Source organism: Corvus moneduloides, chromosome 8 (genome assembly GCF_009650955.1).
Source record: "Corvus moneduloides isolate bCorMon1 chromosome 8, bCorMon1.pri, whole genome shotgun sequence".
Classification (NCBI taxonomy): Eukaryota; Metazoa; Chordata; class Aves; order Passeriformes; family Corvidae; genus Corvus; species Corvus moneduloides.
The window spans coordinates 16,399,070-16,426,689 of NC_045483.1; the positions used below are offsets into that span (position 1 = coordinate 16,399,070).

At 39.1% G+C, this 27,620-nt stretch overlaps 1 protein-coding gene across 3 annotated transcripts in view; it reads left to right on the forward strand.

The window, feature by feature from the left end:
• Positions 1 to 1,624: 1,624 nt before the first annotated feature.
• PLCE1 (phospholipase C epsilon 1) overlaps positions 1,625 to 27,620 on the forward strand; it is a 149,800-nt gene continuing 123,804 nt past the window's right edge. For 2 of the 3 annotated variants that reach the window (XM_032115738.1, XM_032115740.1), the window contains exon 1: positions 9,819 to 9,980. The gene's annotated coding sequence lies outside the window, so the exon portion shown is untranslated. Of the gene's footprint in view, positions 1,716 to 9,818; positions 9,981 to 27,620 lie in introns of those variants that run through there. The other variant, XM_032115739.1, reaches the window with a different exon arrangement.

Sequence of the window (27,620 nt, forward strand, 5' to 3'; positions counted from 1 at the left end):
CTCTTAATTTTTATTTTGGGGCTGGGGTGAGACCCCTACATAGTTCTTGAGCTGGTTCTTGGTGCAGGTGCTGGGGCAGGGAGGCCTTATACATCATCTCATACCTCATCCCCAGGCCCTACTGCCAAATATTTCCAATGCCAGGGTTTCCCAATAACTGTTGCTCTGGTCACCACAGCACGGGGCTATGGACAGGAGCAGGTGTGCTGGAAGAGTCTCTTCAGCCAGAGCAGCTGATTAAGTAAGGAAGGTGTGCAAGCTTTTGAGCATAGACACACCATATTGTGCCTAAAGCCTGGTAGAGTTGGGAAAGGTTGTCCCAACTTAAATTAAGGGAGAGAAATATTAGAAAGGGAGGAGGTGACATAGCTAAGTACTGCAGTGAGCTAGAAAAAATACTTGTCAACATGTTTTCCATTGGAAGGTTGGCTGGAGTATTTTTTGCTGGTGTTAACTGGCACTGTTAGGTGTTGTTCTACTTCGTAGGAAGTACTGGACAATTTTTGGGAAGCTGAGTAATGTTAGAGAAGAGAAAAACCTTTTTAATATTATTTGGAAAGGCAACGTGGCAAATCCATTTTAATTTATAAAAATACACACAATGCACTTTGAATCAGATATTAATATTTTCTTTCTTGTTTTCCCATTAGTACTTTATTTCTTAAAACAAATATTCCTTTATATTACCATAAAAATTTTTCAGTCACTATTGAGTTTTGATCAGGAAGTGAAGGAAAAAGCCGTTTGCTTTTAAGAAGTAAACCTGATTGTATTGGGTTTTTTTCACTTTGCCAGAAATATTTCATGTCAATCAACGCCTTGTAATAGATGTGTGTTGAATTTCTTCATTAAACATCATCTTTATGTAATATGAATAAGACCCTATGTTCTGCTATTCGTAGTAATGTATGTGGGGAGTCCTATGAAAACACTTAGTTGGTGTTCTTTATTCTTGCCATATGACAAAACACTTTTTTTGTTATTGAAAATGGAGAGTGAGAACACAATACTACAATCTGAAATCTCGCATGGGAGGACTGCAAGTAGCAAGGTAGCCTTTTCTTCCCCAGAAACCTTGTTTGCTTACGTGATTCCTCTCCCTTTTCTGCTTTACCTGCCAGAACCATGTAGCTCTATTTCCTTTGCAGTTCGTTACTTCTTAATTTGCAGAAAAGGTGGCTAATTTTAATTTCAGATGTTATCAGCACAGTTGTGTTGTTTTTTTCAAGGAAAGAAGGAAGGTGTGAAACATATACATATACGTATATATATTAAGCTATAAACTTTACAGATTAGCCATATTTTCTGCATCAACAGGACTTGTACATTTTAATGTCAATGTCTATCATAAGTCATCTTGACAGAGCCTTACAGAACAGCTTCTTGTATCTCTTGTTCTCTTAAGAGGGAGAGAGAAGGGAGAGAAAAGGGAAAGGAAAAGTCTTCGGGAAAATCTTTGTTCTCTCACTGGCAAGTCTGTAGCAAAGCTGTCCCAGTGAAGCCTGTCTGTGTGATTGGGTACAGATTTAAGGAAGAGAAGGAACAGTTTGTTCTCTGCTGATTATATAAGAATACTCTTCACAGCATGTTGCTTGCTTCACGTTACAGCCTGTATCCCATGATTAGCATGGAAAAAAATAGGAAAACTAGAGTTATACCCACATTTCTATTTCTTTACTATGCCTTTTTTGAAACCTGGAAACCTTGGGCTTAAGGTAATGAACGCTACTTTATTTTAGCCTGTAGCTCTCTAAATGTCAGTTTTGATCAAGAAACTTAAATGCTGTTTTTCTCAAAAGAAATATATTTGCCAGTTTGATTCTTCTCTTTAAAATTTTCTGTAGGGTTCTGGTCTTTCCAAGTTCTCCGATGCCCACAGATATTTTTGTAGCATGTTTTTCTAATTTGCCTTTTGTCCCCTTGGATATTTAGAACTTCATTTCAGGATTGAAAGCATTTTTGCAGTCTTTACTGATGGTTTTTTTGTGACAAGACAGATTTCCTCTTTCAGATGCACACTTAGAAATAATGTTCCAGGTAGGTAATTAATGAAGAAGCATTATTCACTTTTCATTTCTCCCATTTAAATGTTTTTAGTGCATTAGGAGCTTATAGACAGAAGAATGAAGGGTTACACTGCACTTTTAAAAATTGCAGCCTAGATGTCTCTCTCTGGAGCTTAACAGATATGTGTAGGCCCCCAAATTTTTATATAGATCATACTGTGCTTACATACAATGTGCTGTAAAGAACAGCGGCTACTTTCAGTTCCTCAGTTGTGCTTACACTGTTGTCTCTCAGAGGTGGAATTGATGGGGGCTGCTATGGTTGTACTCTCAAGGGCACAGGAATATTGGGTGTGTAGTGAGGGTGCACAGGAAATGGAATACAGCACTGCACATCAGTCGGGACACTGCAAAACTCCTAATCCTGCATATAGGGAAGATTATTGGGGTTTGAGGTCATCTTATGCTCTCTCTCCCCTCAAATGCTGCCATGGATGATGGACTGTTCACTGGAAAGCTGATCACATTTACAATACACTGGCAACTGAGAAACTTGAAAACGGGAGATAACAACACTGTACTGTCTTCAGAAATCCTAGAAATTTGTTTTGGACAAATGTTTTATGAAGATCTTTCCGTAACAGCCCCATTCACAAACCTTTTGGTTCTTTAGCCCTTTTTTTTTTTTTGCTGTCACAATCTTCCTGGTAACTTTTCTGCACATGATCTTAGGTCATTAGTTTAGAATCTGGTGGTGCTTATGTATAGTTTTATTATTGACTTTTTTACTTTAAGTCTCAATTTTGTTTTTATGACTTTTGTGATAATTTAAGGGGTACTTTTATTGGTATGTTATCACACTTCAAAGAATTTTCGACTAGGCTGTCTGGGATTTTCAGTATTAAATGCCTCATAACCACATGTATTTATTTTCTTAGCCTTAGTATATATATGACTCCAAGCTGTAATTAGTGACTCAGTGTTAAACTGTACCAACATGTCTATAAAACACAGCATATGGATATCTTGATGAAAGGAAATTGGGAGATGCTGCTTTTATAAACCTGAAAGCTGCAGAGCAGATGTGGAAGGAATTACTGCAAAGAATCTCAACTGGCATATAAAACAGAAGCTGAAGTTTATTTTGGTTTTATTATAAAAGAAAAAACATTTTACTAAAGTTCTGTTGTATTTAAGGTTACATAAAATTGTGTTGTTTAGAACTAGCTGTGAAACTATGTGCACTGATGGGACAATGGAACAAGGCAATTGTTTTTGCTTTAAATATTTAGTACTAGAAGTACAAGCGGATTGTAAAATACGTATTTTTAGAATTTACAGGAAATTTAATAATGTTCCTTTTTGGGGGAGAAGACTGGAATAGATATTGCAAAGTTAATATCCTTTTTTTAATTTCATGAGCAAAGAGCAAAATGGTGATTACCCGTTTTGCAGTCTGATTGTCTGGCTTCTTCCGTGGAAAGTCCTAGTCATAAATGTTCATTTCTCAAGAACTATCAACCACAAGCATTCCCTTGCTCTCATATTTTCAACACCTAATCAGTCAGCCTGACTTTGTAGAAAACACTAGATTGTTATTTACTTACCTCTTATATATTTCAGCAAAGCACTGAAGTGCTTACCAGACTAAAACATGGGTGCTGTTACAGCGCTAAAAGATTTTACTCACTTTATTTTCCTTTTCAATTATCCTGTTAGTGTAATGCTGCATTAAAATTGCAGTGAATTACAGTACACAGTGAAAACACTACAAGATTTTGAGTTACACTTTTACATAGAGGGTACTTGAAATCTCCCAATGTGAAATACCTTAAGAGAAAAATACTAACGTACTGGGTAATTACATGTTTTCTAATGTGATTGCCCACTGTGTTGACACCATATTCTTCAACTATTAAAAGAAAAACAAACAATTAAAATATCTTATGGCTTTAACTATTCTGGTTACTTACCTAAACAAATTCTTGTGTTGGTTCTTGAATTTGGTGAAATGTATACTATGGCAGGTTGCCAGTAAAGGAGCTGAATGGGGTTAATATTAAATTCAACCTGTAGACTGGTTGTTGTTTAGACGTGAGCATTAAAGACAATACAGATTTTATAATTTATTACATGAATAACTCATTGCCTTGGCTGCTTGTTTAAAGGGATGACAGAGCACAGGCAAGTCAGGCAATTTGTTGCTTTGCAGATGAAGGGAATCCGTGAGTGCAGTGATAATTTGGTATTCAAACTAAAGACACAATCATGAACTACCTTTTGGTGAAGCTCCCTTGAAAATGTCAGTCAGGACAAATAAGAGTAATACTGTTCTAGAAATACTAGAAGAGAAATACTGTACTAGAAATACTGTTCAAAAGGATTAATAAGGTGAACTTGAACAGTTAATGGCATTAAACAAAGACAAATACATATAATAATTTAGATCCATCAGGCTTTATTGTTTAGATGCTCAGGACAATATTCCATTCTGGTTGGACCATGTAGTTTTATGCAAGAAACAACATATTTTATCATTATAAATGTATTGAGGATTTTACTGTGTATTTGAGGAACTTCAAATCTAAGACTATATGAGGAAAGCAATAAAGCAGGTTTCTCAATATATTTTCATCATGACTCTATAATTTGATGTGGAATGAAAGGGCTAGTTCCTTGCCACTTTAATATTGCTAATCTTTATGTATATTGTTGGCCCCTAAATTCTCATAGATTAATCAATTAATAGCTATGTATTTTCCATCCTCTGGGTTTTGGTTTTTTTTTAGGGAGAAGTAACAAAATTATGGTATAGTATTCAATTTTATTAAATATATTAACTTTATTCAATTACTAGTATTAATACTTAGACTTCCATTGTCCCTGAAGTGTAATATGAAATTAAAAAGTATTCTAATGTAGTCTCTAACTTAAAAAACTGTCATAAAATAATGGTATACTAAAAACATAGCTAAGTTATACAATGGGAATACAGTTAAGGCATAAAAGGCTTTCTTTGATCTATATCAGGAGCTACTTCACTGAAATATGAAATTTCTTGGACTACAACTTGTGTAGCCAAAAAAAAGATAATGCAATTATTCCATATTTATAATTAATTATCCTTAGCAGAAAAGTTCTCTCCTAGAGATAATTGAAAAAAGTGTGTGAGCTTTTTTCAAGTTTACTACAAAACCTTTTGTATCTCTTCCAAAGACTAATTGGGGCATGACTTTATTAATGATTTGAAAGTCAAACAGCTGATGTCAATTCCAAAGCTCATTGCTTCAGCTTGTTTTTAACTGTTATTTTTTTAAATCTAGATACATTTCTTTTTCTAATTTAAATGTCAGAAAGTCTTTGAGCAAGTTCATTAGACTTTCAGAATTGCCTCTATGACTGATGGTTAATAGTCAGGCAAAACTGACCTCACATCACATAAAGTAATATTAAGTTTGTAATTTAGTTACAAAGCTTCTGGAACCTTTGGAGAATAGCAGACTTCATAAGAAAGCTCCAGTTCAGAGTTAATTTAAAAACAATTTCTGAAATTCAAGTAGTTTGTCTTATGCCTGTATTTATTTATTATTTTGAATCAGTATAGAAGTTGTACTGGTTGGGATTATTTATCCAGCAATCACAAACAGCCTCAAAATTGGGCTCTTAGTAAAATAATTGTCTTAAGTGAAACTGTCTTTCTGTAAGAACTGGTTTCATGGGGCAGAATCCCTTCATGACTGAAGTAGGGTTGTGCTTTACAGAGAGAGCTGAGATGCCCTGACGGAGCAGTCACCACCCTGCCTCCATTGGCTGTACTTCTGCAGAATGATAATGGGTTTATTGGAAGCAAGGAATGAATTGCAGATAAGGCCTGTGTGTTCCTTCACAAGAAAACTGTCTATCCATTAGTAAATCAATGAAAAGTTTGCTGTACTGAAACCAGAGTGCAGTTAAGAAAACATTCTCAGTCCTTACTTTCATGTGTTTCTAATTTTCTTTTAGAATTTCTGTTTACATTTGTGCAAGTGTGCGTGCTTTTCTTTAGTCCTAGCTGAAGGGTGAATTTTGGAGCAAAGCCCAAGGAAAAACCTTTTGGCTATTTTTTTAAAATCAAAAGCATATTTTAAGTGTTTTATGTAATTTGTTAAATAAATTGTTTGAAAATATTGCTATATAATACCACAATTAAAAACAAAATATTCCTTTGTACATTATACTGCAGGGTTTAGGCAAGTGATACATAGCTCAGACTGAGTGCAGAAAAAAAGCCAGGTATTCTTGAGTACTGATGCTACCACTGTAGTTACTTTTTTCCTGATGGGAAAATTGCCCAAGTAAACTCACATTGCTTTAGTTTCCCCATCTGTATAATGTGAATAATACTTACCATCTCATGGGAATGTGTGGAATTTAATATTCATGCATCACTTTGAAGTTCATCTCTAAATCAATTCTGTAACCCAAACTCCAAAATGCATGGCTGATAGAAGACTGTGAGACACATCAATATTTTCTGGAAGTCCTGTATTTTTCTCTCCCTATAAATACTGTATTTTAGCTGGATGTGTTGTCTTTCTATATTGTCAAGCCTGATGGAGCAGTAGGGTACAATGTGATGACTAACAGTGAGTTCTCGTGAGAACAGGGTAGACACTGATGTACAATGAGGGAGAAAACTGAAGCATTCTCAAGACACTCTCTGCTTGGCTAAGAATGTTAAAAAGAAACCATGACCCGTGAGTTAAGTCCAGCAAAACAATACTTTCTTCATCTGTTTAATGCTGAGGTTACCAGGCAGCTCAAAATTCACTTCTGCAAAGCTCAGATGTGGGAGTACCCAACAGAAAGTGGAATTCTGGCTGCCTGCAGAGTTCTCCCACCTTGGGAACAAATTTGAGGAGAGGTCAGCGACTTTTTTGGGGGGGAGTCACTTTCATTGTGTGTACAACCAGGGAGAGACATCCTGGGTAACAATCCTAACAGCAGCTTTCCAACTTGTCATCAAGGAAATGAGCTTCTTCCCAAGTAAGTCTGCTTGCAGCAACTTTATTAGATATATCTAGACACCATTATTTATACATATTCAAATTTTTCTCATCCTGCAATGCTTGGTAGCAGGGATGCAATTTCTGAACTGTTAATTGCATAAATACTTTTTAGGAAAAGAGCAGTCCTGCAGCTTTGTGATATTCATAATTTCTTCATTCCTACAGTATTCAGAGAAGCAAATGTCGTCCCAGAGAAAATGAGCATCTAATTATTTTGTAGAGAGCACTTCTCACTGTTGTATCTAACGTGTAACTTTTACAGTGTTCAAAAATATTACTGTTATTAAATAATCATCCAGTGTCCTGGTGAAACAAGAAGTTTTCAATTTACAGGTGAAGAGCTGGATCTCAAGAATAAGATCCTTAATGCAACAAATTGCTCGAGCTTGTTATTGATCCCTGGTATGCTAAGTTGGCCCATTGATGTGTGCCTGACGACCGATGCCTTTTTGGCAAGTCAAGGATCTGGTGATTTCTCCAAATTTCCCATTCAGTAAAATGTAACAGTTTCTTTTCAGTATAGGATATCTTTTATTGTTGGAAATTTGGAAGTTGAAAAAAAGTGCAAACACATTGTAAAGGAAAAATTATATATCTTTCCCCCTGGAATAATGTGATAGCAAATTTCCTGCACTCTTTAAAACAAATGGAAAAGCAGAGAGAAACTGGAAAAAACTTCTGTGGAAAGGTTGGTGTTGCCTGTGTGTTTGGAGGATAATTCATTATCACTATTGTAGAGCTGAAAATCCATTGCATGACCTGTTATGAAGCAACTGACACAAGCTGCAGTGTACACTAGAATATTATTAATTGAATGTATTTTGAGCCAATATTCAGGATCTAAGTATATGAAAGTACTGAAAAATACACAGACCACACAAAACATGAGTTGGAAAACATTCACTACTCAAATTTTAATTTTTTCAAAATATTGTATTATGGCATTTTTTGGATACTATATATATGCAGTGAATGAAATCCAGGCCATGCTGGAGGCAAAGGGAATGTTAAATTTTCTGCAGAACCTGGATTTTATCCAGTATGTACTGTATTTCAGTATAGAATGACCAATATTACAAGTTAATTAGCTAAATTAGTTCAGATTGATCATGTCTCATGTCTCCTTAACAATAAATTATTTAGACGGTATTCTGCTAAAAAGATCAAGGTGTTTTACTATAGTGATGTATTTTCGTCTCTGTTCTGATAATCAGAATCTGTAAGCCATGGACAGACTCAGAATAGATAATAAATGTAAAGCCAGGAAGTAATAAGTGAATAAATATATAACACACTATACCTGACCTAATTTGTTTAAAAAATCCAAATAACAACATAAAAACTGTTTAAAAATACGTAACTTACCAGTGGGCAACCTCACTGGTGTTTTTTGATGTATTTGTTGAATAGACTATTTGCTAACAGACTTTCTCCACTATTATTACTATCTACAGGACATTAATACTCTTGTATTATGCTCACAAGATAATTATTGCAATGAGGTGATGAGTGTTTGCTCAGGTAACAAAGTAGAATACTTAGGGATAGATCTGATGTTTCAAGTATAATGTAAATAGTATAATGTAAAATGGTACGACGAGTTCCTTGCTTTGAAAGAGAATGAAATAAATGAACTGTAAGTTTTATAGCTCCACACTGGGACACAATCTCCGCATACCTTCTTTATGAGGATCGGTGCCCTTCACATAAAAACGTCCTAAACAAACCCGTGTTAGCTATAGCCAACTCTCGCCAGTTTAAGAATTAAGAATGATTCCTTTAAACTGGAAGTTTACGACGCTCTTCCTTCTTGTACTTCTTATGGAAAAAATTGCAGGCAGAGATGCACTGCTGCCTTCACCAAACCGCATAGTCCCGCAGCACCGACGGAAGCCACGCCGCGTTGCCCTGCCCTCCCCAGGCTCCGCGCTGTCCCCGGAGATGCTGTCCCCGGAGATGCTGTCCCCGGAGATGCTGCCGGGCCGAGGCGCCGAGCCGGGGCTGCGCTTCCCGCGCTCCGCTGCGCGCCCGGGGCGCTGCGGGGCCGAGCCGCGCTGGCGCTGCGGAGCGGGGGGCGCGGGCCCACATTCCGATGCGGTGAGGCAGCCGCGGCCCGGCCCGCCCCCGCCCCGGCCCCCGCTCGGAGGGCGCGCACGCCGATGGCGCTGGACCGGCTCCAGCCGCGCGGGACGGCGCCGCTATTCCGCGGTGCGGAGGCGCGGGGCTGGGGCGCTCGGCCGACGGCGCCCGTCTGCGGGAGGTAGGAGGCTGTTCCGCGGGCGGCTCCAGCTAGCAGCTGCCAGCGGCGGGACGGGACCCGGGGCGCGCTCTCTGGCTCTGGGGGTCCCTTCAGCAGGCGCCGCCTGGTCCTTCAGGAGCAGCAGCGCGCACGCGGAGCCGGGGGCAGCGGTTCCCGGTGCTGCACTTGCGGGACGTGGAGTGCTCCACACGCCGCCCGCAGCGCGCCGTGCCTGTGGGAGCGCGGACAAGGGGGAGCTGCCGCATCCCGTCTGCCTCGTGTGCGGGGGATGTTCCCAGCGACCCGTCCCGAGGGCAGGCATCCGGCGGGAGAAACCCGCTCTGCACCACCGAGGAGGGGCGGTCCCGGGGCAACCCTCCCGGGCGGCCCCGCGCTCTCTGTCCGCGGCTGACTCAGCCGGCGGCGCTGCCCCGCGGCCCCTCCCCAGCTCTCCCCGTGCCTCCCGGGCCCGGCGGGGCGGTGCGCACCCGCAGCCTCCGCCCCCGGCCCGCCGGGGAAGGCGCCTCACTCGCTCCGCCGCCCCGGGCAGCGGCGGCCGTGGAGCCCTGGCGAGGCGGGGGTGGCCCCGTCCCGCAGAGCCCTCCGCCGCCGCGGCCCCGCCGCTGCTGGAGTCACCGCCGACCCGAGGAGGAGGAGGAGGAGAAGATGCCGGGGGGACGCTGAAAGGTGCGTCCGTGCTCACCCCCGCCCGCTTTCATGGGCTCTTTCCCTGACTCCCGAGCGTGGCTTGCTCTCCTCCGGGGGCTCTCTGGGGCCGGGTCCCGGCCCCCCCGCTCTTGTGGCACCGGGGGATTGCCGAGGGCTGCTCGCTGCGGCCGTGCCCGGGGGCGGGCGGGGGCTCCGCTTTCGGCCATGTTCCGCAGACCCCGCTGCCCGCGCCCTCCCCGCCTGACCTTCGGCTTAAAGGCTCTCCCCCTTCCTCCGGGAGGGTTCAAGAAGATCCCAAATGTAAAAGAAAACTGGGGTGGGCTGCCCTTAGCCCATATGCTAGAAATTGTTACAAATTGATCCCTCACTTTCTCTCTTCCACTGTGATTGTACAAACAGTTGTATTTTTTACGTTAATGTCTGGCAAATTGTAGTCCAAGATTGGTGCGGCGCATCGGAGATGTAGCGTTGGAAGGAGCCTGTGGCTGTAAGCGACAGGGGTGCTGTCTCTCTCCCCCCTTCAGTGGGTCTCTGCTCTTTGGGGGTGCTGCAGGCCCTGACACCCAGGCGTGAAGGGGCAATGCATTCCTCCCAGCTCCAGACTTCACTTTGCCCTGTTTGGTGAAGTGTTGTTGAGTTAGAAAGACTCAAAGTCTGCAAACACTTACAGAAGTAGTTTCACTGAAGTGTTCGTAGGATCAGGACCAAAGTGTCTAGGTGTGATGCTTATCTGTTCTGCTGCACCCTCTTTGGATGCCACCAGCACAGGTGATAAAGGGAAGAGCCTATACAGGTGACTGAACTGGGCTTCTGATAAAGGAAGTGAAAGAGCTGGATTAAGAGTGGTAGAGAAATGCCTGAAGGATCAGCTGTACTTCAAGGAACAGTAAAATGTTGTGTTTCATAGTGAGGTGTTTGTGTAAGGAGCAGAATTGGCCTTCTTGTTGTATTTATTATGCTAAAAGTTTGATTAAAAGTTTTCCAAATATTTCAGTCCTCTACGTTTGTATGATAAAAGTTTGCTAAATATTTCCATTCTTTACATTTGTATATTTGAAAGAGGATCAGAGAACCTGCCAATTATGAAGCAACCACTTAGTAATTGTTGCAGAGCAGTGACTACTATGTAGTTTAAGAAGTCATGTCTTTCCAGCTACAAATAATCATCTCTGATCTGTGGTATTGCGTCCCTTGAAAAGTCAATGGCAAATAACCAATGTTTGTGATCATTACAAAAACACCTAAGGAAATCTGTGAGCAATGAAACATACAAGGTGAAACCAGAAACAGACACAATGTTTTGTGTATTAGGAAGTGCTTGAGAGAAATTCCCAAGACATAAAAGAGCATGTCCAGTCTGCATAAATTTGCAGAGGATTACTAAAAGTCTTGCTTTCTTAGTCATCTATATAGAATTCATTCTTGTTCTGCCATATTGAGGTAGTAATCTCAGATTCTATAATGAGTTCATTCGTGTTTGTTACTAAGATTTTGTGACTGTAGATCAGGCACTGTAGTGCAGTTCTTGTCCTGTCAGTTAACACTGATTTCATGTGATACATCTTATCCAATAAAAGTGTGATGTTCAAACCAGAGCTCCAAGACATTAAGTAGAAAAAAAATGCCGCAAGGTAAAACTTTTAGGTGAAGAAACATGAAAGCCCTACTGCAGAATAAAAAAAATTCTCAAAACTGTGTTTACTGGAGATCATTGAGCAAGTTCATGAAAGAGATGATAAGATAAGTTGAGATTTGGGAGATTTGTAATATGAGAAAAAGAAATTCTCGGTATTTAGGTTATCCAAAAGAATGTCATGGAACGGTTTGAGCACTGTTCGTAAGTACCCGTAGAAGTGAGTATTTCTTTTATCAAAGGGCTGTTTTATTTAAGAGAAATATGAATGTTAAGATTCACTGGTCACTAGAACCTGCACTGAAATCCAATATAGAAGCAAGGCACATATTGAAAAGTGACAGGTGTGACTGTTCATGGAAGGTTGTAGATTTATAACCCCTGGAAACATTTTGCTTAAGTTAGCAGCTCTTCCTTTTTTTGGAGAACAGCAGCTATAATTTAGTAATAGTTCTTGGATTTGAAATGAGAATTAGTTAAAGGAAAACTTCGGTTATAAAGGAGGCAAAAAATAATTAATCTATTATTTCATTAGAGTTCCGTGATTTGCATAGGGATTTTTTTCATTAAATATTAAAACTAAGGGGTTTTTTAGCTATCATCTTGATTTATGTGCATATTTACAAAAGCATTTCTTTAAGAGTGTTTTTTCTTTTAAAACACTTGACAACTGCATTTCAGAACAGGGGTTGTCATTTTGTTTCCTGTTTCTACAGCACTTACTGCAAAATGGGTTTTGGGTCATGACTATGACTCTTAAATTTTATAAATGACAATGATATGTGTTATTAGCAATAATTCACATCTCTTTTTTGTTTTATATACTTCTTGAAAATACCGGTAACTGAAATATTGGAACAAATTATGCAGCTCCAGCATGGACAGACTTACTCTCACGCCTGTTCACAATGCAGCCATTGATGGTTTCATTGAGCAATGGCTATAATTTGATTGTGCAGACAGCAGGTTAACAGCTGTCTGTACCTTTAATATGCAGTTTGATTCATTTGTAAATAACACTTTTCATCACATCTCTGTTTTAGAAAGCTGTTAGCATGCTAATATGAAATCCATGTTTTTCCTTAGATTAATTTTGTCCCTTTCTGAGCCTTCTTAATCATTGAGAGGTGTTGCACATGTACTTGAGGACCTACATGATTGAGTACATACTATGTGAGAGCAGTCCAGCTAACTCTGCATACTGCTTTATTTATCTTGGCAAACCTATATATATATATATCTGCTTGTGGGTGGGGTTTTCCGTAGTCATGCTTCTGCCAGATATTGGTCATATTTCACTCCTTGATTTTTTTGAGCAAAGCAGCTATCTGCTGAAACAAGTCTTGTGCTTAAGAGCTGAGTATAAAGTACTGATAGACTTTCTATGAATTTCCTGATTTGGGAGGTCTCTAATATTTTTCTTTTGTTTCGAGGCACAGAATTTTGGTTTTACTTGAAACAAATAAGTTAATTTGTAAATATGTCAATGTGGGACCAAAGTCTGATCCACTGGTTTCGCATACTCTGCCATGCTGACATCTCGGTGCAAGACATAATTAATGTCACCGATTTTAAACTAGGCCATCCACAGTACTTTCTTCTTAACTGCCCAGTCATTCATAAATAATCCAACATGTTCAAGCAAGAGCTTGATGTGGCAGCACTTACTGAAAACTGGTAAACTCCAAGAGCGAAGAGGAATGAGCTCAACTCCCCAGAATTATACTTCTTCCATAGTCCGCTACATTGCTCCAATTTATCAGGTGTCAGTGATGGTGCCACAGGTAATACCAGCTCTTTCATTAAATGATTTAGAGCAGCAGGGACACAAACCTTGTGGAGCATGGTACGTGCCCCACCGAGCTTCCTCCTGCATTCTTTACACCCGAAACTCGTGTGTACTTGGATTAGCATTTGGGTATTGAGACAGTGCAGGCTTGAGTCTTGTACAAGGAAGTGTATTCTGTGGGCCAGTATATGTACTGTGACATTTTACTCACAGTAGTCTGAGGCATATCATAACAGTTTGAATAGGCTGTACACTGTGGGATACTTTTTATTCTACATAGCTATCAGTAAGTAGTATTTAATAACTTGTTACAACATTTTCAGTGGTGCCTCCTCATTAAAAGAAAACTGAATATACTATTATATTTGTCAGGTGTAACTTTTCATAAGTAATTAAAAAATTAAATGCTCAGGTGTTTTCAGTATTCTTTATGTTACTCATTTCAATGTTTTAAATGAGACACAAAAAGTAGAAACACTGAGAGCGAACTTGAAGCTACCATTTGAAAATATTTATTTTTGGGGTAATGGTTTTATTCTATTAGTATGCACAAGTGCTGCATAGCTTGCATCTAATAATAGTGTGTTTTCTTAAACAGATGACTCTCCAGTTGTGTTGACCTTGCCTTGTGTAGTAGGACCTTGCTGTCTGCTGTTTCAGACAATGCTCTGATGTGAGATCTCTCCTCCCACAGTATTTTTCTCTGTCTTGCTACAGCATACAGCAAGAATGCTGCTGCAGTGATCTTTGGTATTTGAGGTTTTTGTTACACTGCATCTTCTTTCAAACATTTTCATAATGCATTCCTTTACTCCAAGTACAAAACTCTGTTGCTTGGATTAGGTTAATTTCTTTCTGTAGTGGTACAAATACCTTTCAGCAGTGTTTTGGGGAAAACCAACTTGGTTTCCCTTTGGAATTTAGCAAGATAAAAAGGGGTCATACCAGACCAGCTACTGCTTTGTGCACTACCAACAGTTCACATCAAAGAACAACCTGTAGATTTCTTCTTGAGAAACTTTCTTGATGTGAATGCCTCCTTTTCAATTCCTTTAGGGTTTTGGATTTTTAGCTATGTACCAAATTACAAGGGAAAAAGAAAACCCAGTGTTTTAATATCCAGGCTGGTTTGTGTTTTGAAGATTGTATTCTGCTTCTGTTCTAATTTTAGGTAATTTTCATACTCTGACATTTTTCAAAGATATATTTTCAACCAGTTAGTTATTGGTCAGTTTGGACAAGTATGTTAAAATGCATTTATAATCAGATTGTTGCATTGGTGGGCAGAGATTTCTAATAGTTGGTTAGTATTTTTCTAACTTTTTCTTGAAATAGTCACACTTTCGGTGACTTTCAAGTGTATCAGATGTTCTGTGAGTACATGCCTTATTTCTACTGAAAGCTGTGGGAAAATAACCTCATTGCAGGTATTTCTTGTGAAAGCTTTAAGCTTCTGATCACTCAGTGTGCACCCATTCTAGTTCAGCAGACTTATGGGAAGCAGTAAACATAGAGGAGTATCTTTGCAAGGCTGGAACCCCCTGGATTTCTGACTGCAGGAGGGGCTGGCAAACGGGCTGAGTCCCTGCTTGGCTTTGGAGTTCACTCCGTAGTTATGCCATGGGCCATGATTTTGTAACATATTGAGTGGCAAAGGTGTCAAAGAGGACCAGATAATTCTTCTTGAAGTCTTTTGTGTTATGGTACTTCTGCATTTTTTTAGGTGAAGAATATTTCTTAATATGGCTCCTTTAGAGCCCTTGAAGATTTTCAGTGTAGCATGGATAGTCTGTTGTTTGCATTTTTACCCCCAAAGAACATGCAAAAAGGGGAGAATCTTGCCTAATTACCTTTGTTTTGTTATGATTGCACCTTTTTGTTTGTTTGTTTTTGTTTTTCTTAATAATCAATTTATGGAATAGACAACAAAAATAAAAACAATAAAATCAAACAGTTGGACACCTGTTGGAAATATTTTTGTCTTAAGAGCCACTCAAAATGTTGCTGTCATTATTGATTTGAATATACGTCTGTTCTCATTCTGTGCTTTAATTCAGAAAAGTATAAGCAAGAAGTTCAACTTCAGTGGTGGTGTTCACTCAGTAGACTTAGAAATGTCTCAGGGAGAAACAACATAGAAATGGATGCTTTCATGTGTGTGTCATTTACTAAACTTCTGTGACAATCCCAGTTAGAGGCATTCCTAATATCATTAGCCTGGGTAATTTAAATATTTAAGTACAATTATAGTGTTTTAAATTTTTTTCCCTTTTTTTTTTCTTTTTTTGTTGGATGGATTTAGAAAGTAGCTATCAGTATTTCATCATCTCATGAAATTATATAGCTTAGGCCAAGTCCATGTAGCATTGGATGCTGTTGTTTTCATTGTGATACTTTTTATGCCTTTGTCCCCCTAATTAAAACAGATTTCAGAGACTGTATGACAAGATTCCAATACGTGGTTAAACTAACTTGCAGTATGAAACAGAATTGTTTATTAATTCTTTAATTATTTTTTTTTAGATGTGTCAAGTTGAAGAAGAAGGTGGGATTTTTTTACCTAGGCCAAACTAGCCTTAGGTACTTAAGCAGAAAACATTTGTAGATAAAGATCTAAAGTAGAAACTAGTTTGGAAATACAGTTGAACCCCAAAATGCACTGTTCAGTTGTTTCCATTCTCTTCTAACTTTTCTGAAAGAAAATAAAAGTGTATACGTAGTAACCTAGTATAGGAATGTGGTGGCCATTAAAAATCTAGCTTTAGCAGCCAGTTTCACTGTAGAGAAAGAGTATAATATTAATACTGTTTGTTCTTGTTTGTATTAAGCAGATATCGTCAACTACCAATCTGTTGGTAGATTAAATTGCACAGATTAAATTTGTTTATATATAGTTATGGAAACATTTCGGATTTGCTATAAAGACAATATTCTTGTAAAACGCTAGTTTCGGCCCACAACTAAGAAGGCATTTATGAGTCTTCTAAATTATTCAATGCCCTTTTTTTTTGTTCTTAGTGGCCAGCTGAAATTTTTTCTTGTTCCAGCAAATTCTGAGCTATGGCAAAAGTTTTTAGCAGGATCCCTCTGTCACTCAATTATGAATACTTTTTGGAAGAATGTTTTGCTTGGTATGATTATGTTCGTGCAGCAAATTCTGGAACTCTGTATTGGTTTGGCACAGCCTGGTTTTAGGTAGCAGGGCAGCCACAAAGATGGCTCCTGTGAGGAAGCTGCTGGAAGCTTCCCACCGTGTCCGGCAGAGCCAATGGCTGATGGCTCTGAAGATGGACATGCTGCTGGCCAAAACTGGGCCAATGAGAGAGGTTGGTAATGCCTCTGTGATGACATATTTAAGAAGAAAATCAAAACAAAGTCACAAGATTTTGGATTCTAGTCAGAGAAGAGGAGGAGGTGAGAACATGTGATGGAAAGCAACATGGCGACACCAAGGTCACGGGAGAAGGAGGGGGAGGAGGTGCTCCAGGCGCCGGAGCAGATGCCTCTGCAGGCCGTGGTGCAGACCATGGTGCAGACCATGGTGAAGCAGGTTGTCCCCCTGCAGCCCATGGGGATCCACGGGTGACGCAGAGATCCACCCACAGCCCGTGGGTGAAGTGCCCATGCTGGAGCCAGTGGATGCCTGGAGGAGGCTGTGATCCAGTGGAAGACCTGGTGGAGAGAGAGGGCCCTTGCTCCCAGGCTGGAGCAGCGTGTCCTTGGGGGACTGCACCCTGAGGAAAGAGAGAGCCACGGCGCAGCAGTTTTGGGAGGGCTGTGTGCCCGTGGGAGGGGCTCGGGCTGCAGCAGGTGCGGTGTGGCTGCTGCTTGTGGGAGTGGGCCCAGGCTGGGGAAGTTCTCGGAGAACTGTCTCCCCTGGGAGGGACCCCACGGCCTCATGGGGAGGACTCCTCTCCCGGAGCAGCGGAAGGAAATCTGGGGATGGACTGACCAAACCCCCGTGCCCTGTCTCCCTGTGCTGTTGGTGGGAAGGAGGGAGGGGCTGGGGGTGGGGGGAGGGTATTCTAAGGGCTTATTTTACTTCTCATTATCCCGCTCTGATTCTGTTAGTAATAAATTCACTTTGCAACTTAAGTTGAGCCTGTTTCGCCCTTGAAGTGTTTCTCCCAGTCCTTATCTCACTCGTGAAGTGTTCATTAATTTTTTTTTTTTCCTTCTCCCTCCACTGCCCAGCTGTGGCAGGGGAGGGTGAGCGAGTGGCTCTTGTGCGTGCCTGGCGTTGGGCCAGTGTCAAATCACAACACTCTATGTTAAAACTTCTTATTTCTGTGTAATAGGAGGTATAAGAACTTGAGGGATCAGGGAAAATAGTGTTGTTTAAAATTTTGTAGATTCATTTGTATAAAGGAATTCAAATACCTTGGATATCAGCAACATTTTGGGTTGTAAATGGTCCTTCTTCTTTACCAAGAGAAGGAAATACTAAAATTTTAGATTAACTTCGGGAGAATTAGAAAAATAATTGGGTGATTTGTGATATTAATGAATGGATAATATCTACAATTGAGGTGTATTTTCATTGTTTTGTCTAGTCATTCCAATCCATTCTGGGGGCATGCCAACAAACTTGTAGTATGGAAAATGTGTTGTCAGCACCAGCTGTTTAGAGCATCAAATTCCAAATTTTCATTATCCTTCGCCTTCTATGATTGATATGGCTTAAAATTGATGTGTGTGGGACCTTCCTTTTTGTCTTAAAATTCTTAAACCATTATTGTTCCCATTTTCATTCTGTTTTTAAGGTTGAGATTATGAATAATTATATTACTAGTACAACTAGGGCTTCTGGAAAAACAGTGCCTTTCTGAGTATGACTGTAAGAACAGTGCCTTTCTTACATGACTGTAAGAATTGGCAATACTGGGATGCCTCTTCAGAAATTAATTCTTTATACTTTGTGAACTGTGATTCTAGATTTGCAAGCCAGGTTCAGTAGTGGTGTGCAGAAATAAACAGTTCCCTAGACAGCAGGCTATAAAACAGGTCAGTGTTAAAATATGCGGTAACATCCTTCAAATGTCTGTATAGTATTAGACTACTATGCCTGCCTGAATTCTCTTTCAGGATTCAGATCAAAACATCTGTTAGGAGTTTTGTTACCTGATAGGTGTAGGAATGATAGAGATGCACAGACAGTAATGGGTTTTCTGGAGGTCTTCCACCCTCCTAGAAGAGGCAAGTTTGTGTATTCTCTTAAAATTTGCGAATGTCTTCTACTTTGCCCAAGGCTTAGCTTCATGTTTGTGTCATTCCCTTGTTTTGTTCTGCATACTCTTTATTCTGTTATGCAAGTTAATAATAAAAATGTTTATCCTGAACAGTCAGTTGTCCTGTTGTCTAGGTACAGAAAGCTGGTTTTGAGGCTAAAATTTCTGAGGACAAAAGATTTTGTACCACAGTTACAACAGTACAGCACAATATTATCCTGTATAACAGCTTCAGTGCACCCCTGAACTTCATTTCAGCCATGGTGCTTTATAGAAAGCTGCATAGAATTGACTTAGGAGTTAGTGGGAGAGCTGTAAAAATATTTGAGGAAGGTGTGTACACAGATTTAAAGCAAAGAAAATTGTTTGGTATGACAGCATTGGAGCTCTGAGGTTGCTGTTGCGAAGAGTGGAAAGCCCTGAACGAAAGAAAAAAACCAACTTTCATTTGCTTGTTCTTGCTCGAATTTACACTTAGCAAAACTCTCCCATACGTATTCTGTGCATTTGAGTCAAAGAAATCGATGGATAATTTAAAAAAAAAGCCTTTGTGTCCTGGTTTTCCTGCCTTACCCATTTTGCTTACAATAAAGCTCTATTCTGTGAGCAACCATATGCATCCCAATAAAGGTTTTAAAGTTTGAATTGAGACAGAGACTGTCTCAGCTTTTGGCCAGCAAATGCAAAGAAAGTTGGCCATGTTCCCTCTATTTGCCAGAAAAGCATGAAAGCTGGGGCCCCTCCTCTGTCAGAGAAAAAGGGAAGCTCTGATCTTTCTGCATACAGATTTTTGCAAGTATTGAGTCCCTGACATATTCTTGGTATGACTTGTCTGTTTCTTGCTTGCTAGATGTGGCCCAAAACCCCCAGGAAAAGACCACCCATCTACAGTGAACTTGGGTAGATTAACCTGGGCTTTTTCCTCTGCTTATCAGTTTGGTAGTAGTTTTTTCCCTCTAGTTGTGGTCCTAAATATCAACAATTAATTCCGTATCTACAGAATTACGATTTTTATGCATGTGGCTTGTCTCTCATTCTACTAAATCTAAAGACCTACTTGCTTTTTTACTATTTGATGTACATATGAGTGTGTAATTAAAAAAGCCTAGATATTGTACTATTTATTGTATGTTTGTGTGTAGGCACTTCTAGTACTTGAGTTTTTCATGTTCAGGGCCTTAAAACTTTCAGTGTTTGGATAATCTGACAATCCATTGAATGATGTGTGACTATATAAAATAAGACTATTAAGTTATGAAGGAGATTATTAATAAAATTTAGGCTTATTTCTAATGTTTTCTGGTATGGTTCAAAAATATTTAATTAGTTATTGTCAAATATTTGAACTTAAAGTATTAAAAGTAAGAATATGGAGTTTATAATTAGTACGTAATAATATCTCTTGCACATTCTTTTTACCATAACTAAGATTATGTAAAGGTTGCTGTGTAATTTTTTTCTGGTGAGTGAATCATGAAAACTAAGCAAGTGCTTTGGTTTTTATGGTTATTATAGGCAATAATTATGCACACCTGGATTATGTACAACTATTATGAAGTTATATAAACAATGTACACCCTTCTGGCTTTTTCTCTATAGTTACGACATATTTTCTGTAGTGGATATAATTTTTATTTTTCAGAGAGGTCACATGTAAGATCAGAAGTGCTGAAATACATACATTGTATTTTCAAAAATATGTTGAAATGTTGTAGTACTACTAGCCTTATTACTTCCATAGCTGTTTCTGCTTTTATAAAAGCATTAGAACACTTAAGGAAAAGCAACCAGCATTAATGAACAAGTAATAAGCCAGAAAACTACAGAATCCATGAATACTTTAGTGTAAGGAGTGTGCTGTCTGTTTCTAATTTAATTTGTTCTCAGATTACTTTCATGAACTGTTGAAGTTTGTCAAATACTTTGCGAGGTCTAAGGTAGATTTTGGTTTTGAGGGTAGAACTTGCCTTTTCTAAACTGTATTTCATTCTACTGATTTTATTTTTCTTAAAGGTAGGTAAAAAGGGAAAACAGATAGTTTTGGAAATCAAGAAAAAGACGTCTTGAATACAGGGGGTCTGAGTGTGACATAGTCCCCACTAAATTAACAGGAACTAAATTAACAGGTGTAAGGAGATACTTACAAGATTGCAAGATAAGCTCATAATAAAATTAGAGGACTACTGATAAAAAAAGTAAAGAATCAAGGAAAAAAGCCCTAGACCTTGAAGGAAAGAATGAAAGTGAAAAAGATCTACGGGAGCAGCTAACTGTTTTGAGGTGTGGCAGTAGCCTGCCTAAGAAGACAGATGAACAATATTTAATTTGAAATCTGAAAGGACAGGTTAGTCTGCATTCATTTACGTATGCTGGTTTTATATGCTCTTTCTACTGTTATCCATGAACTTTATTCTAGATGTACAGGTACTATATCTTTATTTCTCATCACCACATTTCTCACACAACCTTGTGAGAAATTGATTTTTCCTTGTTGGCTTTCTATCAACCAGAAAGTGCCAGAGAGGAAAGCAATACCGTCCACATTAGAAACTGTTACTATTTAAACAAAGATCTCTGTATAGTATGAAAGATATTGATTGGGAAAAAGGAGAGCTTCATTCTGCCTGTTGCACCTTGTGAATGCTGGTACAGGTGGTACCCTCACTGAGCTATCGTTTGTAAATGCTTTCTCTTTGTATCATCAATGGACTTGAACAGTGGTGGCAAGTCACTGACATTTGTGGCAAGCCACTGGTAGGCATCAGCTTGCAAACTTCCTTGAAGTAGTTTTTTGGTTTTGCACTGTTTTGAGACATTACATAGGTTTTTGTTGCAAGCAGAGCTCTGTTGCCAACATCAGCCATTGTTTTGTTCAGAGCTGTGTAGCTTGCACAGAGCATTAGTTTTCCTTGCTGCTTTGCCTCCCTTCAGGGATCTTTTCTCGTGCCAGTTATTACTTCATAATGCACTCAGCCGCCTGCTGGGGTCATCACTGGTTTGAACGGTCTGTCCTGCAGGTGAGCCTCCTCTGCGCTGGTCTGCAGGGTTTTCCTCTCAGAGGGATGAAGTAATTGCTGTCATCTTGCCCAAGAGAAGTCCGATTACAAGGCCTTGGACTGCTCCTTATCTTTCAGTTTGCTGCTTCAGTACTGGCCTGAGAGTGTTTGATTCAGCGTTTCAGAGCAACCTCCTCATCCCTGCTTTTGGCGACTTAGAAAAGTCCATATTCATTGTGCTGTTCAATAATTAATTTCACTCAATTTCTTTTTATCGTTTGTGGTTGTGCCTGATGGTGAGACCAATGACCTCTCATCCTGGAGAGTTACAGGAGGGGTCAGTGGGAGGACAAGCCAAGGGTTGAGACTCTGCTGCAGTCCACTTGGGTCAAAAAAGGCACCAGTGGGTGAGTTGGGTCCTGATTCTGATCTACAAGTCTGATCAAATGGTGAGGAGTGGCAGAGAGCAGGGCCTGAGCCCAGAGATGTCAACATCATAGCTCAGCCCAGAAATGGGAGCAGTCCTGAGCTGAAGTGGCTCCTGGGCCTGCTGGGGGGGTTTGCAGGTGGGGCTGGTTACAACGTTTATGGACTTGGTGTTCTTCAGCCTTGACGGTGCCTCTGATAAATACCCACATTGATCCCATCCTGGGTTAACGTCATGGCGTTCTGTGCTGGTTGCAGCATTGGTTCGTTGTTATCCTGCCCAAATACGTTACAGAAAACAGAGTGGTTTGATCTTCTTTAAGTGTTACAGCAGAAATAACCTTGTGCGTTTCAACATGCATTTGCTGGCTTGTTATCTTTTACAGTCCTTTTGTGGTTGTGTTCTTTGGCTTGTTTAATTGTGGCACCAACTGCTTCCTCTGTGGTGCTTTCCCTTCTCTGCTCAAGTTTAGAGCGTGGATCAGGCATACGTGCATGCCTCCTCCCTTCTAGGACCTTTTTGACCTAAATACAAGGAGTTGAGTTGTATTGAGTTAATGTGTTAGCAGCAGGGATGCACAATCAAATGGATGCAAAAAAATCTTTCTGCTTGACTAAAAAAGTATGTATGTAACACCCATTTTTTATGTAATATGTTATTACACAAGCATATGACAATAAGACTCTATCCTAAGGTAAAAGAACTGAGAAGATTGCCTAGCAGCATTTTCAGATTTTAATGAAACAGTTTTGTTTGGATACTAGCGGACTCTCTGGCACATATTGCCAGCTAAGTCAAAAAAAAAAAAAAAAAGGTGTTCTGGAGAAGGAAGTGTCATTTTCCAAATTATGACTGCAGTTTTTAGCCTAGTTTCATATGGAAATGACTTTGCAAAGGCACACTGTGTGTCTGTACATACTTTCTTCCAACTTTTAACTTGGCCTGTAGCAATTGGGTTTATTACAAAGCGCAGATCTCGAAAATGCTAAAGACTCAATAAATTTCATGCAGATGTTACTCAGGTGCAGAAGAGAAGTTCTGTAAATCATTTTGTCTGTGAAGAAACTGCACATTAACTGAAGGTCCATATAGGAGAAAGTCCTTAGTAATACCTCAGCTCTAAGAAAAGCTTTAGTTCCAAGTGGCATCACGATTATTTCAAATTCATTACTTCTAGGAGTAACTAAGGTATATTATGCTTGGTTATCATGCATTCTCTTGTTTTAGATTGTACCTTTAACTACTCTACATGAACCTTAAATATCCTCTGAAATACTTGTCCATTAATTTTACCAAGAACTTCATTGGATTAAAATTGCATCTATTCAGCTGAAAGTACAAGAACTTTTAAGAAATGTAAGAAACTTTGAACAAGTGATCATTTGTGTTAGATAACAGAATTAGCTTTTGCCACACATTCTTACTCGAATTAACTATAATTGTGAAGACTGAAGTAGACTAAAAATTTGGCATAAAGTCCCATCTCATCAAGGGAGCAGATTTTCATGTTTAGAATTCCATATTACTATTCTTGAAGCAAGGAGCTTGACAGTGCTACCCAAACTGAAGCTATTTTATGATGACTGAACTTAAATTGAGTACTGGGTGAAGGTTATCTTTTTATCCTAAAATAATTGGTGAAGTACAAATGCACATTTATAAGCCACGTATTGTAAATACAAGTAGGCAGAAATACTTAGTGGACTAGTTTCGTAGTGTCTAAAAGATAACCAGGAACAGCAAATAAATATCTCCTCAGCAAGGGTGTAGGTGTTCATTATGATGATCTTAAAGGTTCTTGAATGAAGGAAAACCTTAATATGTCACAGTCATTAATGAAGACATGCTGTGTTAATCTTCAGGCATGTTTCTCCTTCAAATGGGTTAACTTGTTAAAGAAATGCAACTGGAGCTTAACAAACGTGGAATTTGCTGTGTATTTTCTATGTTTGATTCTGTTTATCTTGGAAGATGTGACAATATATTATAGAAGAAACCTCCAAATTTTGATCATGGGTATATTTCTGTCCCGTTTATTTATTGAGTAGGATTGAATAAATAGTATTTATATTTTGAATTACAATGAGGCCTACAGGGGTTTTAAAATATTGAAACATTTAATTTAAAATGATCACAGAAGAGATCATTCCCAACATAATCAATTTTATCTTAACATAATAAACATCTTGAAACATCCTGAAAAAATAACTTGCAGTTGTGTGGTGACTTGCTGCTTGCACATTTAATTTTGGCAAGAGCGAAAATCTCGGAGATTGCTTCATGGCTTGAATTAGACGTCAGGGTGGGCTTTCTCCCAGAGAATGATGTGATTGATAAAGCCATCATAGGAAAAAAATGAATGCAGTGGTGATTTGCTGAGCAAATATTGTTTGCTATATTTGAGTAGTGCTGTTGCCAGTGTCACAGTGCTTGATATCTAGAAATGTTAGAACAATAATAGTAGTATAGAAATTGTTTCGTGTATCTTCAAGGGTGCTGAATCAATAGGCTTCTGAAAATTCCATGATTTTAAAGCAGATAATTAATTACAATCTAAGCAAACAGGTTGTTTGCTCTTGCCTTTTGCTCTTATCTTGTTTTTTACTCTTATATTCTCTCTTCAGCATAATAATATGCATGTGACATAGCAGATGTTCAAAAGAGAAAGAATAAGAGGTTAAATATTAAGATTCCTAAATGAATGGCATGAATAGGTCAGGAATGGTATACAAAGAAAACATATTTTGAGAAAGGGGAATAGTAGTGTAATAATTTAATAATGTCAGTTTTCAGCATTTGAATTATTTTTCTTTGCTTTTCTAGAACTAAAGTGTGAATGCATAAATTGACAAATGACTGAACTTTTGTCCTCATACAGATTAGCATTTAATTTTTATTTGAAACATACACTGGGGTTTCAAACTCACTCTTGTTGTAGTTATGACGGCTGAACAATAACATAAAAATTATTCCTCAAGTAATGTTTTAAATAGGACTACTGTGGCTTAGCATACTGTGAGTAAATGTGTTAGCTTGGGTTTACAGAAGATAAACTGTAGTGATATATGCGCCTTTAACATACCCTCAGACATTTTAGTATTCAAAAATATTTTTATTACAGGTTTGTTCTGTTCTCACCAGGGTGGCTTGAATTACAGCTAATCCAGGACAGAGAGAGAGGGAAATGAGAGAAGACTTGGGTGTTCACAGGAGAAAAATACTGTAAGGAAGCACAAACAAGACAGGGAAAGTGAAGTGTTCTTGTTGCTTATTGTGTCACACCTGGATTGGAGTAATTTTTAAACTTCAGCAGGGTGACAGTTTCTTACGACAAAGTGCAGTTGCTGTTTATTGAGATATGTGTCAGTATGGCACATTAAGTCCCTTGAAGGCATGGTTTCACATTGGATAGAAATGCTGGTGAGCTCAGATGGGAAGACTACTATTAGCAGCACTTTGCTGTTAAGCAGAACTAGATAAGAAAGAGGATTGCCAGGGCTGGAGATTCCTGCTGGATGTGGGGTTTTGCTTTGTGATGTGAACCTCTCTGGTATCGCTTCAGGAAAAAGGACAATGAGAGATAACGGTGTTTGGATAGCTGGTAAATGGTTCTTTACCTCAAGGCTGAACTGTCACTGTGTTACCAGTGTCCAAGCAAATAAACCTGTTGCTGTAGAAACTGATGTGCTGGTTTCTATCGCTGCTCAAGTGTGGATCCCAGTACAGGGGGTGAAACTTTGCTGGGAGGCATAGGTGGTGCTCCAGGTAGGGTGTGGAGTGTGGCTGGCGTGCTGTGGTATCTGAACCCTGTCCACTACTCCGAATGGGTCAGCCTGCTGTAGGGCTTGGCCGATGGCTGGCTGACCAAGGCATTAACCTCTGAAGGCTTGGAGCAACTGACTCAGACAAATGGTATCCTCTAGTAAAGGCAGCATCTCCAAAAGCATCTTTCAAAAGTGTAGTAGGAAGAGAATGAGATCAGAACATGGAACACCTAATTCTGTCACTGGTGTGCCATTGTGAATCTATGGTTGGATGTTTTTTATAAGTGAAGGCCTGCAATCAGTTTCCTACTTACTTTTCCTTCGAATTTAAGAACTCATCTGGTTTTCAAATAATGTAATTTTTCCTGCTCATGTACTTAGTTTGCATGTGCTAATGACTCTTCGAAGACAGAGTTTGGTAAAAACTAGGATGGATGGGGTATACCATGTTTACAAATTACTACTACATTAGTATGTAATCCGGGGTTACTGTTGACTCTTTACAGTCATAAACAGTTCATATTTCCGAGTGGCAGATTTTGAATATGATAACCAAGTTCTCAGAACAGTAGTGTTTGTCTGTAAGCCTTCCATTTTGTATTAATGTTTAAAGGCCACAGAAGTGACTGGCAAATAAGTATATACAGTCATTTCCCCCATATTTATTAATTGTATTTTGATGACAACAATTATTTTCATTCATATTTTAACAGAAACATGATTTGCACTATTTTAAAAATAATTTGAAATCAAGATGTCTTGTGCACAAAACACTTTCAATTCTTCTTCTTCACTTCTGTTTGATGGACTTAGAGCCTTAGTAGAAGAGTCTCCTGTTACTTTCCAACATATTTACTACTGGGTGGCCTTAATGAAGAGACTTACTGTGTTTTATCAGTTGAGGAGAAATGGCATAATTTGAGTAAAGAGAAACCACACAAATGAAGGACTTGGGAATTTGTTAGAGTAAAATGAAGATATGAATGATGGCATTGAGTTCAGGGTGAATCATAAAGTTTTCAAAAGTGGACAAAGCCTTGAAAGAGGATGATGGTTGAATTATTTTCAAGTCTGAAGCTCTAGGTGTTTCAAAGGATCTGAAAGACTGATTGTTGGTATTCAAATACACACTCAACGTGTGGGCAGTGCTGTGAATGTGTTTCTTGCTGTTCACTGCAAATTATGTGAATAATTCCAGTGAAGCAGAGGATAACATCTGAATTTCAAAAAATGGTTGATCCTTTCAGCTAGTACCAATCTTACTGTTATGGTCTTTGATTTGTTTTGGCTTGTCTTATTTGTTAGTTTTAACTTGTGTTGCTTGAACCTCTCAGATTTTTATACTTACATGTCTATATTCCTATAGATCAACTTTTAGAATGTATTTTGATGACTTATTTAAGCTGTCTCAATGCGACATGCTGCAGATGCATTTCTACTCTGGCCTCGGATTCTCCCTTAGTCTCCGCCCTGCTTTATGCTTATGCTGTCTCTGTCAATTTACATGACTGAATCATGAGCATCATCAGGTAATTCTACCTGAAGACTCTCTTCCATTCTTTCTTGGTTAGTTTTCCTCTGGATTAGTTGATCCTTCTCGCTGCAGGAGTTCCTATTCAGGAGATACCTTACTGAGAGTGACAGGGAACGAGGGATCAGCTAGTTTGGCTAGAGCCTGCCAGTAGCTTGGCTTAAATCTCAAACCTCATTTTTAATTGTGTTTATTTTTTTGCATGGTTTTGTATGATTACTTTTTAAATTTTAAGATCTTAAAATAAATCCTGATGCACTAGTTCATTCATCTTTTACATGCTTTTTTTA